This window comes from Ictidomys tridecemlineatus, chromosome X, assembly GCF_052094955.1.
Source record: "Ictidomys tridecemlineatus isolate mIctTri1 chromosome X, mIctTri1.hap1, whole genome shotgun sequence".
Lineage (NCBI taxonomy): Eukaryota > Metazoa > Chordata > Mammalia > Rodentia > Sciuridae > Ictidomys > Ictidomys tridecemlineatus.
Genome location: NC_135493.1, coordinates 86,946,199 through 86,964,189, shown reverse-complemented (window position 1 = coordinate 86,964,189; position 17,991 = coordinate 86,946,199).

Genomic DNA, 17,991 nt, shown 5'->3' with positions numbered 1-17,991 from the left:
AATCTTTCCCCAAATTTCTCTTGTGAACTGTAGTTCAAAATGCAATTATTTGGCCTAGGCTCCTCAAAATGCAAACTGCCCTGGCATGATAACATTTCAAAACACAGTAATTCTTAATACCAAGTGTCAGTGATTCTAGGGGTCCCATGTCAATGATTTTGGGAGTCCTTGACAAGTATCAGAAAACTAATACAGGGGCTAAAATCCAAGCTGCCTGAATGCTGGGCTCATGACTGGTCCATTTCTATATTCGTTCTCCTAAGAGGGCCTTGCTTTTATTCTGAACTATTTATCTTCTTATTTTGTTATTGCTTTGGGAAAATCAATTGAGTGTCCATGTGCATTACTACTAAGTCATCCAAAACACCTCTGTATGTTAACAACATGAACAATTTGCATGACTGTCCCAGGTCTCCAATTTTGATTTTTGTAAACAATAGTTAAATTCCTTTCCAGAGAGTGAAAATCTTCATCTCTCTTTCTCCTCTCTTATTGTCTTAAATCTGGAGATCCCTTAACTACCATCTATTGCCATTGCTTCTCAATTGTAGATATGCATTAAAATCAGTTAAGTTGCTTTACAAAACCAGAGATACCTGGTACCTACTCCACATCTAATGAGGCTCCCACAAGAGGGTCTGGGCATACAGGTTCTCAAAAATGTATCTTCCTGTTGTTTCTTAGTCTATCTAGTCAATGCCCTCTTAAAGATGTGGTGCCTAAGAGTAAAAGGACTTGTGCAAAATAACACAGCAAAGTTATGTCAGACCTGACTCTCCAGTCCAATCTTTTTGGAGGGGAGGTGTACTGGGGATTGAACTCAGAGGCACTCAACCACTGAGCCACATTTCCATCCCTATTTTGTATTTTATTTAGAGACAGGGTCTCACCCAGTTACTTAGTGCCTCACTTTTGCTGAGGCTGGCTTTGAACTTGCGATCCTCCTGCCTCAGCCTCCAGAGCCTCTGAGATTACAGGTGTGAGCCACTGTGTCCAGCCCCAATCCACTTTTGATATAGCCAGTTCGTTGCCTTTATTCACAACCTTGCCCACAATTGCTCTTTTTATCAGTGGCATACAAACTTAAAAGTACCCAATAGAATCTATTCAAGAAAGGACTCACAAAGAAAAGATAAAGGAAAAACAGGCCGAGGAGATTTTAAATTACTCAAGGACTTACATGGGGATAAGAACCTGTGAAGGTCTGAAATTTCCAATACACACTAGTCTGACAGAATCTACCCAGAAATGATATGAGAGTCATATTGCAAATACTATTGAGAATTTTATGATCCCTGAGCTCAGTGGCTGTCATCTTTGTATTGCTATTAATCAGCCAGGTTTGGTCCTTCATTCCCCAGTACAATCTCTTCAATTGCCCGTAGCTCTAGGCTGTGTCATGTAATAGTGTCACCCCACACTGAATCGTACCCAATCTTCTGTCTCCTTGCAGGTCAGACAGGCTCCCAGCCATCCTTTCTGTATTAAAGCCATTTAAGGAAGGGCAGAAACGATGATCCCATGGATCTACTTACATGAGTTGGTTTTATTTTCCCATTTCTTGAGAAGAGTGCAGAGCTGGAAACCTCCAAGGCTTTATCTGCCAACACATCAATGACATCCCAATCTGGGGGGGGGGGTTAGCTGTCACAATTGTCTGAGGGGAGGTACCGGGGAATTGAAATTGATCAAATTATGTTATGTGCATGTACGAATGTGCTACAATGAAACCTGCTATTCTGTATAATTATATGCACCAATAAAGAAAACCACAGAAAAGAAATAGGATCCTGATAGAAATCAAGCTATTTTAAATTGAAGATTAAGGAAATATAGCTTAGTGATTGGTAGCACGAATTTCTCAACTACCTTTCCCTTCTGTCAACAGTACTTCTGCATTAGTGATTTCTGTCCTTCTAAGCCTTGATAGAACAGGTCATGAAATAATTCTTAAATCATTTTAGACATATTTCTTTGGCTCCTGCATCACATTCCCACTGCATGTCACATACCTGCTCAGCTCAGTCAAGCCTCCTCTAGTCAATCTTGCCACCCACCTTATTGAAATCAATGTCATCTGAAGTGAGCTCCCCAGACTTCCCTCCTCTGTACTCTTCTACCTAACATTCTATAGCCTTCTTCGTATCATCCATCTTCTCTGCGATGACTGCTCATATCCACCCACCCAACCTTTCCTTAACCTCCACCATGCTGGCTTCTATCTCCATCTCTCACTTACACTATTATTTAATCAATAAATGCATGAAATGAGCTACTACATGTAGATTACACACACAGTTCCTCACACAGAATAAGTGTTCAATAACATCATAGTCCTTCCCAAATATAAGCAAGCATTCACATATGTACAGGTGCGCGCGCGCGCACGCACACACACACACACACACACACACACTCACACACTTAATTCCATTGGCTTTTCTTCTCTCACTCTTTATCACTTCATGGAATTTGATACTATTGACTATTTCCATTCCTGGATATTTCTCACAGCTGACTGGGGACATTGTACACTAGTGCAGACTCTTGTGACTTCTTTCTCTTTTGGTAACTCTTCTCTTACTACTCCCTCCAAATATGGTCACATCCTAAGGTTCTCTTCTCTCTTCTAGAAATCTCTTTCTGCAATTGCTTCTTTTTCTACATTCTTCCTTTCACAGAGTATTACTATTCAAACTGTAGTTCACATACTGGTGCCCATCAGCAAACTGTCGGTTATTGGTCCACAATGAGATTATAAGCATGTGTAGAATGTAAATCACTCCTATCACTAAGCTCATAGATTAGTTTAGCTTGCATTTTTTACAACAAAGGTTTCTCAATGAAGGAAAGAGTGCATTGATTTACATTCTGCCATAATTATTTCCTCTTGTTATGTCCTGGTACTTTGAAAAGCATCACCTTTGTGGTCCTTTCATGATTTTGGCTTCAATATTCACCCCTAATCAAAGAAATTTCATTCAAATCAACATCTATAGATTTAGCTTCTCCCCAGACCTGAAAGCCTACATTTCTAGCTGCCTCCTGGGCTCCAACCACAAGATCAACCTGGATATTCCATTAACTCCTTAAATCCAACAAGCAAAAAACTAAACTCACACCTTACAATCCTTTTTGGAAATGAAAAAGTGCACATCTCCAATGAGTTTTATTTTGTATAAATTTAAATCATACATATAACACATGGATTAATTTTCTTTGTAAAAATTTCAGAAGTTATATATAAGGTCAACTTTGCATATCATCAACAGTTAAGGTCCACTCATCTTCTACTCAAAAATTATTGTTGACATTTTAGGTTTTGGTATCATTTTAGACCTTTTGCTAGACACACACACACACACACACACACACACACACAATATGCACTTACATGGAGCATTATTTGATTAAATTCAATTTTCCATTTATTTTAGTTTTAACATTGATATTTTTAACTTCTTAATTTTAAAAAGTTATGGATTCACATGAAGTTGCAAAATTGTATCAAATTCACATATACTCTTTACCAGTTTTCACCAATTTTTACAACTTAGACAATGAGAATGCAATATCATAAACAGGAATTTGACATGGGTACAATGTGTGTAGATGATTCTGTTATTTTATAATCTAAATATGATTGTGTGGATTATATAGCCATGAGTACAATCAAGATTCCATCACCATATATAAAGAACTTGACAAACTTAACACACACACACACACACACACACACACACACACAGTAACCCAATCAATAAATGGACAAAGAAACTTAACAGACACTTCACAGAAAAAAATATGAATGGTCAACAACTATATTTTTAAAAAGTTCAATATCACTAGCAATAAGATAAATGCAAATTAAAACTACACTGAAATTTAATCTCACTGTAGTCAGAATGGCAATTATCAAGAATACAAGTAACAATTAATGCTGGCAAGGATGTGGGGAAAAAGGTACACTCCTACATTGCTGATGGGACTGCAAATTAGTGCATCCACTCTGGAAAGCAGTATGGTGATTCCTCAGAAAACTTGGACTAGAATCACCATTTGACTCAGCTACCCCACTCCTCAATATATACCCAAATGATTTAATATCAGCATACTACATTGACACAGCCACATCAATGTTTATTGCAGCTCCATTCACAATAGCTAAATTATGGAATCAACCCAGATGCCCATCAACAGATGAATGGATTAAGAAATTGTGGTATATAATACAATGGAGTTCTACTCAGCCATAAAGAAGAATGAATATGGTATTTGCTAGTAAATGGATGAAAATGGAAAATATGATGCTACATGTAATAAGCCAATCCCAAAACCAAAGGCCTAATGTTTTCTCTGTTATGCAGATGCTGACTCACAATAGGCAGAGGGGAGGGAGGAATGGAGGTTCACCAGATTTGACAGGGGGTAATGGACAGAAGGGAAGGAGGGTGGGAATAGGAAAGACAGTAGAATGAGTCAGACATAACTTTCCTATGTTCATTTATGAATACATGACCAGTTTAGCTCCACATCATGTCAATCACAAGAATAGGAAGAAACTCCATGTATGTATGATATCTCAAAATATATTCTCCTGTCATGTATAACTAAAAAGAATAAATAAAAAAATTTAAAAGATTCCATCACCACACTAAAGCATTGTTTTGTTATTTGTAAAAAAAAAAAAAGCCCTAAAAATAAATAAAAAATAGAATAAGTAGGGGAATGGGGAAGGAAGAGGGGAGGGAAAGGGGAAGTACTGTGGACTGAAGTGGAGTAAGTTATATCCCATGCTTGTACAATTATGTCAAAATAAACCCCCAATATTATGTATAATTATAATGCACTAATAAGAATATTGGTGTTATATTATAAGGTATCATTCTCAAATTGTTTCTAACTGATCATCCAAATATTCTACAGATATTCATGCCAATGCACATAGAGGCCATTCATTGTTTTTAAAATATCAAGTAAGTTTTTTTGTTGTTGTTACTGGGAATTGGACTCAGGGATGCTCAACCACTGAGCCACATCTCTAGCCCTTTTTCTATTTTATTTAGAGACAGGGTGTCACTGAGTTGCTTAGCACCTCACCAAGTTGTTGAGGCTGGATTTGAACTTACTATCCACTTGCCTCAGCCTCGTGAGCCACTGGGATTACAGACATCAGCCATTGCACCCAACAAAATATTAAATTGCACTGTCCAGAAAAGGTATCCATAGTTCATTTAGCCATTTGTTGAATCTCATCATAGCCAAAACACTGCTATATGTTCAGCTAGCCACTCTATTATTCTTCTGGACACACGAAAAGTTACAGGGTGGAAGATTATAGTATTACAAGATGGGAGAAATCAGATTTCTGAATGCCTATGGGGATCAGAGGATCCATCTCCTCACTGACCACATTAGACTGTTATGTGAGCAGGAAATATATCTTTAGTCTGTTAAGTCACCGAGATCTTAAGATTATTTATTACAATAGTTATTGTTGATTATCTTATATTGAGAAAAACAGGTTGGGTAGAAATTAAAGGCTAAGTGTTTAGGAGGTAAAAAGGTGACTGAGTGTTCCTAGGTAGCCACAAATCTATGGTGGCCTTAACATTTTCTTCTTTGTTCCATTTGTGATTCAACCAAAAGCTCTAATTACAGTTGATGAGTCTAAGAGCAGTGCTAATGCAACCAAATTGAAGAATGAAGAGCCATATACTTTAAAGTGCAATAATACATGATGAAAAAAGGTGCAGCACCCTCTAAAGTCCTTGAAAGTGTCTAAAGTCCTACTGGGAATCTTAATAAAAATATTCATCTATTCTAGTCCACTCCTAATTAAACCAACTTCTCTTCAAGTACCAGAATTTAAAACTCATGTTTTATGCAACTTTATAGTTAAATCTGCTTAATTGTCAATACCACAACAATGTTATTTCATACGAATTTTCCTAACAAATACATAGTGTTTCAGCTATTTCATGGGACAAATTGGATTTATGGATGTACATCTTTAGCAAGTTCCCCTCAGTAAATGAACCCTGAGTTTCAAACAACTGCCTTACAACCCAGGCTTAAAAAGCACCATCTATACTTTACTTTTCCATGTTTATTTCTTTAAACAACAAACCTAGACAAACAGTCCATAAGTACTTAAAAGTTAGGAATATACCATCTTCATCCTACACTGACCTATGGCCCCTCCAACACAGGGTCAGGTGCACATCCTACATCTTCCAGAGAGAAGAATATGGTTTATATAAGAGTACAGCTGAATATCAAACTCAATCTGCCATCTCCATACCTGTTCCTTTTACATTCTGTGTTTCTTCACCACCACATCTCTTTTTTTTTTGGGGGGGGAGTGTACCGGGGATTGAACTCAGGACCACTAAGCCACATCCCCAGCCCTATTTTGTATTTTATTTAGAGACAGGTCTCACTAAGTTGCTTAACACCTCGCTTTTGCTGATGCTGGCTTTGAACTCATGATCCTCCTGCTTCAGCCTCCCAAGGTGCTGGAATTACAGGCTTGCACCAATGCACCCGGCTGCCATCACACTTCTTGAAGGGGTAGTCTGTCAAGGTAAATCACATGATGTGATTTCTATAACAAATGCCTCATATTATCAATTTACAAAGATAAAATGTTTTTCCCACTTACAGTTTTAGAAGTTTCAGTCATGATCAGTTAGACCCATTGCTTTGGGGCCTGCGGTAAGACAGAGCATCATCACCAGAGTGTGGCAGAGCAAAACCACCCTTCTCATGGCCAGGGAGCAAAGAGCAGAAAGAGGAAAGGTCTGGAGATCCATTATTCCCTTCAAAGATATGCCCCCAACAACCTGAAGACATCCTACTAGGCACCACCTTTTAAATTTTCTATCACCTCTCAAAAGCACCAAGCTAGGGACCAAGCTTTTATCATATCAGCTTTGGGGGGACATTTAAAATTCAAACCATAGTGCCTGATTTCTCTGACTCATTTACACACCTGTATGCTGGGCACACAGTGATTTTATTTGATATAAAATGCTGAGGACAGTATCTGGCTATTTAATAAAAGTGGTCATCATTATTACCTTGCCTCCTGGTTTATTATCAATGGATTACTGTTACTGATAGTGTAAGATAGACTCTCAAGTGTGTTAGAGTAAAAAGCACAGGTTGAGCATCACTACCCAAGAAAGTTCCTTTGTAGAATTTGGAACTCATTCTTTTTTTAAAAAAATATTATTTTTAGTTGTTGATAGACCTTTATTTTATTTGTTTATATGTGGTGCTGAGAATCAAACCCAGTGCCTCACACATGCCAGGCAAGTTTGCTATCACTGAGCCACAACCTCAGCCCTGGAATTCATTCTTTATAACTGCTTTGAGAAACCCGGATGGACTCAGGAGTGCTTCTCATCCTAAATTGGCATTCTTGCTCAACAATGGTTCATGGGAAGAGTACTGTTTCCAGCATAGGTAAATACAAAAAACATAAATGCTTCCAGGAGGTTCTTCATGCCTTTCATGGTAACAACCCCCTTTCACTGGGGATGAAGCTGCTTTGAAGCAGGTATGAGCATTTCTGGAACCAAAAGGGTAAGTAACTGTTCTGCCAATCATTATCCTGAAGGGATCTCCAAAACCTTGATCAAATTTTTACCCTACCAGAAACAAAAGACACTCACATATGTGTATATTTCTTCATATGTATTATATAAACCATGGCACATTACACAAAATGAAATGCTAAATATTAGATATAGAAAAAAGCATCTGTTGCTATCATTTCATCTGTGTTTTTCAGTGTACGAGGGAACCTCAGGGCAAGGTTAATTGTTATTGGAATGTTTACGAATCCATATTTCAAAGTGAAAAAAAGAGAAGTCTGCACTCTCTGTCTCTACTTCCTTCCCTCCCATTTGTCTCCTCCTGCTTGGAGTGGGCTTCCTCTGGCACTAGTCTACTGAATATGCCTCTTTAGGACCACTACCAACCCACATGCTGAATCAAGTGGGTCCTGCTCCTGTCATCATTTTTTGACCTCTATGGAGAAACTGACACTGTAAATAAGACCTTCCTTCTCTCAAGGTTTCCCTTCTGAGTATTCATTCTTCTCTTTCATTGACTTTCTTTCTTGTGCATACCCATTAAATGTTGTTGTTTCCAAAGACTTTATTCATAACACCCTTTTCATATCATTCTGCAAACTCTTTTAGGGCAATCTCTACTTCTATGGCCTCAACTACCACATAATGATATGCAAATTTTTACCTCTAACCTGTACCTAATCCCCTACTCAGACCCATATACTGAACTGTCTGTTGGAGCTCTCCAACTGATTTCTAGTAATGACATTGTCATCTAGCAAGTCACCTAAATTAGAAATCTTAGAGTCACACAGCTCTCAGTAACCACATTCAGTTGGCCACACACTCCTATTCTATCTTCTTTCAAAATGCTTCTTAATCATAGTCCCTCTTCATTGTTTCTAACTGTCACTGCCTTTGTTTGAAAACTGTATAGCTGCCCACCTGGAGTTTTGAAACAACCATCTAATCAGTCTCTCTGCATCCATTCTTGCTTCCTTTCAAAGTGCCTTCTTTGCAGTTGCTGGAGTGGACTTAATTATAAATTCTCAATAATACTATATTACACCTCTACCCCAAAATATTCAATGCAAATCCAAGTTCTTTAGCATGGTACAATAATGTCCTTCCTAATCACTCCAACTTCCTTTTCTAGCAAAATCACCTGACAGATTTAGCCAAACAATTTCTTGCAGATCCTTGAACACTCTGTGCTGCTTTACATTTCTATCTTCACATGCAATTCCTTAGACCCAAAATGACTATTCCTTTCTTTTATATCATTGAAAGAGCAAATATGTTACCTCATTCATGAACCTTTCCTTGGTTTCCATGAAGCAGAGATATGCTGTTCTCCCTGAGTTAGCACTTTGTCCAAATCATCACACTTATTACAGTATATCTCAGCAATTTGTGTGTAGCTCTGTCTTGAAGAGAGATCTGTGTTGGACCTGTAAGTGCACCAAATGCAGAAAATTGTATATTATGTGTTTCTCTGTAACTCCAATACCTACTAGAGTGCTTGGCACACAGCAAGTACTCAATAAAGTTTGATGAAAGGATTAATATGGTTGGCTGTCTAGAAAGACGCTACCTGCCCTACGCAGGAAAAAGCAAACAAACAAAAACAGGCGCATGCATTGAGACCTATGGACTATTTGGAACTCAACCATCTGGGTTTATGGTGAATGGCCACACAAACTCTATTGTGAATGTGCCTCAGGAAATAATAGAAGGCTCTATAGCAGCAACCCGAAATACAATAACCAGGAAACTAAGTTATTTAGTTACTTATAGCACTGTGATATCCCTTTCTATTCTTTAGTATGTTCATTATTGGCACTAAAGAAGAAAAATACTAGCCCTTAGGCTAGCGGTGGAGGTGGGAGTGGAGCAGGGAGTGAGAATTAGCTGACTCCTTCAGTCTCATTCACACGTTTCGGTTTCCATGGAGGAGAGAGCACACGCTTGATGTCGTCAAGACTACAAAATCTTCCCTCGTCATTCTTGTCTCCTAAGAAGTCAAACCTCTTTTACAAATTCTATGCTCCGAATTACCCTCACCCCTGTCACTAGTCACACACAAAAAAGAACCTTTCTCAAGGGAGGAAAGTCAATGCTATTTTAGTATGTAGTCAGTCAATCTAGCCACATCTTTTATCATCAAACCAGAAGTACATCTCAATGAACCTTAATATAACACAAAAGGAAGAGATTTACAGAGAAGGAAAATCCAACCAGAAGTCAGCAGAACAAAAGTGGTTCGAGGAAAGAATGTTAGCTCTACAGGCACTGTTATAGGGAATGACACAAAGGAAACAAAAGGGTCCATGCAAATCTCACCTAGATTTGCTGATTGACTTGGTTGTTAACGTCCCATGTTCCCAATTTTGTTAATTAACATTAGGGGAGATATTCAGTGAGGATGTGGAAAAGTAGAGCTTAATCTTTTATAGGTACCGAATTGCACCCCACATACAATTCATATGTTGAAACCCTAACCCCCAAATTGATGGTAGATGAGATGGGGCCTTTAGATGAGATCTTGAGCATGAAGTGTTCATGATGCAATTAGTGACCTTACAAGAAAAGACACCAGAAAGATGGCTCTCTGCCCCAGGAGCACACAGCAAGAAGATGACCATCTGCAAACCAGGAAGAGAGCCTTTTCCAGAATCTGACCAGTCTGACATTCTTATCTCAGACTGTCAAACTCTAAGAGTGTCAGAAATAACTGTCATTCAAGCCCCCACCCACCCAGTCTGTGTCTTTTGTTATGGCAGTCTGATTGACTAAAACATCCTTCCAAGGTTTAATCCTGGGAGTAGCAACCCAATATAAAAAACCCAATATAAGAAACGAATGTAGTGTATACTGTCTGCTCCATTCCCCTGATCCTTCCATTCCTCAAGAAGGTCAGGAAAAGTCTCAAATTGCATTGAAGTCAAATCTCCTTATTTTTCCTGTTTGTCCACTTCCAGGTTATATGAACAATTCAAGACATTTTCATTCTCATGCCTTTTCTTCCTGAGATTCCACAGAAAATATGCAGATTGGGCCAAGTTCTGCTGATTTCCACTCTGAGCCTCCTCATCTATGAAGAAAGTGTAGCATGGAATAAGATTGCATTTCTGAGCTACAATTGTAAGAGAAACAGACATTTCTTAGGAAATAAAGAACTATTTCTTGGGAAATAATACAAGCCCAGGAGAGGATTTTGTTTAGAGGAAACAAAATTCTAATGAAAGGACAAGAGGAATCAGTTTTCAGGAGACTGAAAAGCAGGTGCATACTACCACAAGTGTGGAGTGGACAACAAAGGAATAGGAATGACAATAGCTGATGTGATATCCCCTGCTGTCACTTCAAGAGCCCCTGACATATTTTGCAGTGAAACTATCTTCTTCAAAATTTGATTGATTTGGAAAGAATCCATTTGAAGATTTCAATGGTCCTGAACTACAGATGTATGTCTACCTCATAGGACTGGTAGGGAAATTAAATGAAAAAAAATATATAGAATGTGCTTAATCTGGAACTGGTCTTAGAGTCAACTTTATATAAATGGGAGTTATTGTTGATATTGTATTGTTGTGGTGGTTATTGGTTAAATTAGGGTTTTTTTTATCATGGTTATTGTGTTCCTGGCAATGTTATATTTGTTCTGATTTGGTATTGTGATGACATCAATTGGAGTAGTAAGGGGAGACAAGTATCTTGATAGCAATCCTAGAAAATAACATGAAAACACAGAATCAAAAAAGAGATGAAACCTATCTTGCAATACAACTTAGGACTCATCAGTGACATCTTCCTTTCTCTCTCTCTCCCCTAATCTCAACCTATTACCAAGGTCTATTTCTCCTCTCAAATATCTCTTGATTGGCTACCTAACTATTCTCCCAACTTCTATGATTACTGCTCCCTCATAGCCTATTCTTCAGAAAAAGGTCAGAGTAATCTTTTTAACATGTAAATTAGGATATTCGACTGACCATAACAATTTGAACACATGCATTTACCTCCACTCCATTGCCAAACCTCACTAAAATGACAGTAATTTTGGGAGAGGCGATAACATTGCAATTTTCAAAGCTGGAAAATAGAAATACAAGAGTAACTGACTTAGCAGACCCAGGGAAATTGAATACAAAACTGTCAATGGAGAAAGTTGATGAGCAACACAATTCACAATAAAGAAGCTGTGAAAGGCTCAAAAATTGGTGGTATCAATATGTCTGGGAGTAGAGACAATAGTGAAGCTGAAAAGGAGACATTTTAATCATGCAGTTAGATCTCAAGATCTCTTCCACAACTCCACACAGCCCCACTGTATATGAGTTTTATTCTCTAGAGAGAGTAGAAAAGGGGAGGAATTGAGTACAGTTGAAGAAGAAGTTTCATATGGAAAACAAAAAAAGTTAATAAGTTTGCATATTGATTATTGAGACTCCTATCCCCTTACTCCAGTTAGTTCTTATGTTTATAAATTCTAGGCAGGGGTTGGAAGATTCTTCTTTGGGAAAGTGAAAAATCTCTGTAAAACTAAAGATACAGATTTAGGGGATGTCCAGTGAAATGACCCAGCCATGCCACTTTGTAGTGAAGCTCATTGTTGTAGACAAATTCAAAAGAAATATCCAATGATTCCTGCCTTCTGTTATTTATACTTTTGTATAATTCTCTCTTCTTCAATGCAGGTAGGATCTGTGACTTGCTTCTAAATAAATATGGCAAAGGTGCTAAGTTACATTTTTTAAAATATTTATTTTTTAGTTGTAGTTGGACACAATATCTTTATTTTATTTACTTTTATGTGGTGCTGAGGATCGAACCCAGGGCCTCACACGTGCTAGGCAAGTGCTCTACCACTGAGCCCCAGCCCCAGCCCACTAAGTTCATTTTATAAGCTCTGCCTTAGCAAACCCATGATAAGGTCTCATCTTGTGGAGTTGACAAAACAAGAGACTATGCTAGGAAAACCTAGGTGGTAAAGAACTGGCAGTGGCCCTAAGGGACTTTGGATGGCCCCTAGGACCTGAGAGTGGCCTCCAGCCAACAGATAGCAAAAAGACAAAGTCCTCAGTCATATGGCCACAGGGAAATACATTCTGGGAACAATCTAAATGATCTTGGAAAGCAAATTCTTCACCACTAAGAACTCCAGATGAGACTGCATCCTGACCAATATTTTGATTACAGTCTGTGGAGACCTAATACCAGAGAATATAGCTGTACCAGGCCTGAAATACACAGAAGTTATGCACAGAAGTTATGAGATCATAAATGTATGTTTTTGAAAGTCACTGCTTGTGGTAACTCATTACAGTGCAATAGAAAACTAATACAATCAAAACCCACAAGTCTCACTAAGTATTTTGACCTTCCAATTCGTTTTTTAGAAAACTACTCATAAATATGAACAAATAGTCAAGGATGAGGAAAGATCTGAGAAAAGCTTCTCATATCAAATACTAGGGACCTAAACAAGCAAACAAACCAAACAAAAGAAACAGATGAATATTAACCACCATTGTTATCTTCAATGAAATAAGAGAAGATACTGTATCTATCAAACAAGAACAAGATGAAATTTAAAAAGATACTCCGAGAACAAAAAATTGCTCTTAAAATTCCTGCTTTTGAAATTCTTATAATTTTTTTATATAATGAAAAATTATAGGTTTTGTCCCAGGCTTCTGGAACAGAGATTCTAAACCCTTGAAATTTGTCGAGTGGGAGATGTGTCTTTGTTGTTAGTACTATGCCTCTGGTACCATGCCTGAATTGATGCCAATGAGGTGATTCATGATGGGCCCCATGATAGTTTAAGTGTGGGGACTGGCCATGCTGGAAAGACCGACTATGTGATTAGAGAGTTAGGAATTTGAGTCAGATAATATCAGTCCAATATGACCTCTGAGGAGGGAAAGGGGGATTATAAATCAAGTTCAATTGTATGGTAAATGATTCAATTAGTCATGCCTATGTAATGAGACTCAAATGATATCTCTGGGCACCAAGGCTTGGGTGAGCTTCCTGGTTGGTGAATACATTGATATGCCAGGATAATAACATCCTGAAGGACACAGAAACTCCACAAAGGGACCCTCCTAAGCCTCATCTTATAGGTCTTTTCATTTGGGTAGTCCTTATTTTTTATACTTTATAAAAATTGTTATAAAATAGTACTTTTCTGAGCTCAGTGAATTATTCTAGGGAATTACTAAACCCAAAGGACTCAATGAAATTCCCAATTTTCAGCCAGTTGGTCAAAAGTGCCCTGAACTGGTGTGGTCTGTGCTAACTCTGGGTAGTTGGTATCAGAATTGCACTGTAGTATTTTAGAAGAGTTTTAAGATAAAGCTGAGGAAATCTCCCAGAAATAGAACAAACAGACAAATAAATTAAGAGAGGGGAAAATAGAAGATAAAATGTAAGCCAATTATAGGACCAGTGCAGAAAGTCCAACATAAGAATTGTATGAATTTGAGGGAAAAAAGGGTCAGGAGAAAAAATAACTCAAGAAAATTTCCCAGAATTGACAATTTTATCATTGAAAAGGCTCATGGAATGCTCAGCACAAGGGAAGAGAATAAACATGCATCATGGGATATAAATGTGATGTTGTACACTAAGGGCAAAACAAAGAACCTAAAAGCTTCCAAAGAAAAAATACTACAAGGGATAAGGAATGAGAATGGCTTCAGACTTCTCAAAAGGTAGAATCTAGAAGACAATGCAGAAATAAATGCCTTTGAAATTATTAGGAATATGAAAGGATGAGGAGTTCTGCAGATTTAAAGTGCAATTGAGCCAGATTGGAGCAATTTAAAAGGATATCTCCTAAAAGATGAAATTGATAGAAGGGTTAATACATCTTAACATATGGGAGAATATTTAGTCAACTAAATAACAGGTTGTGGATAAACTAATGTTAAATATATAGAAAAACAAGCAAGTGAATTAACAAGACAATTATCTGCTCCATTAAATACTAGCAGATGGCCAGGCATAGTGGCACACATCTGTAATCCCAGTGGCTCAGGAGGCTGAGGCAGGAGTATCACAAGTTCAGGGCAGCTTCAGCTCAGCAAGGCCCTGAGCAACTTAGCAAGACCCTGTCTCTAAATAGAAAACAATTTTTAAAGGATGGGGATGTGGCTCAGTGGTTAAGCCCCCCCCTGGGTTCAATTCCTGGTACAAAAATAAATAAATAAATAAATAAAACCAAAGAATACAAGGAAAAATAATCATAGTAGTGTGCTACATAACTGAATTGGGAATAGGATTTCTATGAATACTAAATATTGAGCTAATCAAAATTATGACATAACTGTGCTGGGAGAAGAGAGAAATGAGAAGTTTGTGTTTGTGTACACATGAGGGCTAAAGGTAGATGAAAAAAAAACCCTCTCTTCTTCCATAGAATTCATGAATCTGAAAAATTATCAATTAGGTTTATAAGTATACTATTTAGCTAGGATAGTTCGAAGTAGTTTCTTTCAGCAAGTAGATAATGGGGGTGGACTTTTGCACTTCCGTAGCTGTGACAAAAAACTTGCTTCTTTAAATTACATATAAAGTATGATTTTTAGAATATAAAAACTACTTTTAAAAGAAAATTCAAATCAAACTGTCATTGAATTGCTTAAAACCCATAGTGTCTTGCCATTGCAATTAGAACAAAATCCCAACTATTTTCCAAACTTATATGGCTCTTTATGCCTAACTCTTCCCCTTGATCTCCAGATTTCAGCCACTTCAGCCCACTTTCTCTTCTTCAAGTACAACAAACTTGCTGCCATCTCAGGGGCTTTGTTATTTGCTTCTCCCTCTGCCTGGAATCATTTTTCCCAGTTTTTTTTTTTAATTTGTAGTTGTAGATGGACACGATACTTTATTTTGTTTCTTTATTTTTAGGTGGTGCTGAGGATTGAACCCAGTGCCCCACATGTGGGAGGCAAATGCTGTACCACTGAGCCACAACCCCAGCCCTCAGCTTTCTTTTATAATAGCTGTATTCTTCTTTATTTCTTTTGTAGTTTTTTTTTCTTTATAGCACTCATCAGAAAGTTGCCTCTTCATAGAATCCTTCCATAACCACATAATCTCAAACAACTTCAACCTCAAACACTCAATCAGACAAACCCAAATCAAAGTCCAGTCTGTAAGTCAATTGGCTTATATTCTTCAAAAATGTCAATCTGTCATGAAAGAAAAATAAAAACTGGAGACTATTCTATACGAAAGGAAACTACAGAGACAAAGCAACTAAAGGTAATCTATGAGTATGTATTTAAAAAATATATACAGAGCACTATTGGGGTAATTGCAAAACTTCAAATATGCATTGTATGTTAGATGATATTAATTTATTGTTTTTAAGTTTTCTGAGTGTGATAATTGTGCTGTGTAGACAGGAGAATGTCCTTGATCTTTATGAGATCCCTACTGTAATACTGATGGGTAGACTATATTGATATTTGCAACTATGACATGGCTCAGCCAAAGCAGACACATGCACCAAAGAGAGACAGAGAGAGAGGGAGGGAGGGAGGGAGGGAGAGAGAGAGGGAGAGGGAGAGGGAGAGGGAGAGAGAGAGAGAGAGAAAGAGAGAGAGAGAGAGAGAGAGAAGCAGACAGAAATCAAGTTAATGTGGAAACATGTTAATGATTGTTAAGAATAAATGAGTGTTCATTGTATTATCCTTGTAGCTTTTTAGAAAGGTTGAAATTTTTCCAAATTAAAAGTTAGTAGAATTTTTTTGAACTTCATTTAGTGTTTGTTGGTGGTAGTAGTATTGATAAAGTTAATTTCAAACTGCTTGTGCTATAGGATGAAGCAAACAAGTAGATATATTGACCAGCCCTTCAGGTGCTTTCTATCACATTATCCTATTTTGTTTTCTTCATCAGATTTATGATTTCCTGAAAAAAATTTGTTTAGATATTTACTTGTCTGTTTAATGTCAGTATTGCTTTAGCCCCTATTCCAAATATGTTATTTTAACAAGGTTGGTATCTGTCTTATTTACTGGTGGATTCCCTGCATTTAAACAAGTGCCTGCCACATAATACATGCTCAGTAATTACTTGTACAATACATTAATGAAGCAACCCCAAGGAATTCTGGGATCAGGCAGCTGGGGTTTTGCTCCTAGGGCCAAAGTAAGGCCCTGAGGACCAATTGTGAAAAGGCCTTGTTAATACAGAGATGTGTGAGACTGAGAGAAAGTGGGAAGTGGGAAGACTCAGCCTAGATGTGGTATATGGAATGTGGTTAAAAGGAATAGGCACTACAAGAGATTGCAGGGACCCCAAAGGTTATAACTAGGGAATGGGGACTTAAACCTAAAAGGTTAATGAAGACAAGGAGGCCCTGGAACTGACTATTTAATGTTTTAACCACCATTTTTTAAAAACTGAGTTTTGTGACACCTTGTCCTTGTAAGTCATTTCGATATGTAGAGAATTTTCCTTATGATTACCTCTTACCACAGAACCAATGAATTGTACATTTTGAGTTACCTCTCAGTAAGGCAGAACTATGAGGGAAAATAAAAGGACATTTAGCAACACAGCATATGTTTCTTTGGAAGAAACAAAACCAACTTCTTCATAGCCATTCTGCCTGCCAATCCGTTTTTATTAAATTCCTGTCCCTATCTCTTTCTCCCTCTATCACTTTCTCCCCTTGGGTTGGTGTCAGAAAGAAATGTTTGTGGAGAGTGGTAGGGTAGTAAAATAATTTTACTATGCAAGGACAATTCTTACTAAATGAGTCCTTTCTTTATTTTTTTTTCTTGTACTGGGGATTGAACCCAGGAGTTCTTAACTTTTGAGCCACATCCTAAGCTCTTTGTATGTTTTATTTTGAGAAAGGGTCTCACTCAGTTGCTTTGAGCCTTGCTAAATTGCTGATGCTGCCTTTGAACTTGCAATGCTCCTCCGGCCTCAGGCTCTGGAGTTGCTGGGATTACAGGCATGCACCACCATGCCTGGCTTTTTCTTCTTCTTCTTTAATATCTTTATTTCTTATTTATTTTTATGTGGTATTGAGGATTGAACCCAGTGCCTCACATGTGCTGGGCAAACATTCTACTGCTGAGCCACAACTCCACAGCCCTTTTTTTCCTTTTAGAATAAAATCTTTCTCTCTCTTTCTTAAATATTGAGGATGAGTATTACAAGCATTCCCCTTCCTTCGTTTAGAGACATCACACCTTGAGTGTTCTAAAACACATTTTTCCACTCTTTCTAAACATCACCTTAGTCATACTATCAGCTCTATGCTCTTTTTCTTAGCATCACCCCACCCCACACATACCTGCAACCTCCACACCAAATCTTGCCACTTTTTTCTCTGTGCCATTAGGACAATCTGTTTTCTCTTCTTAATCCAAGCTCA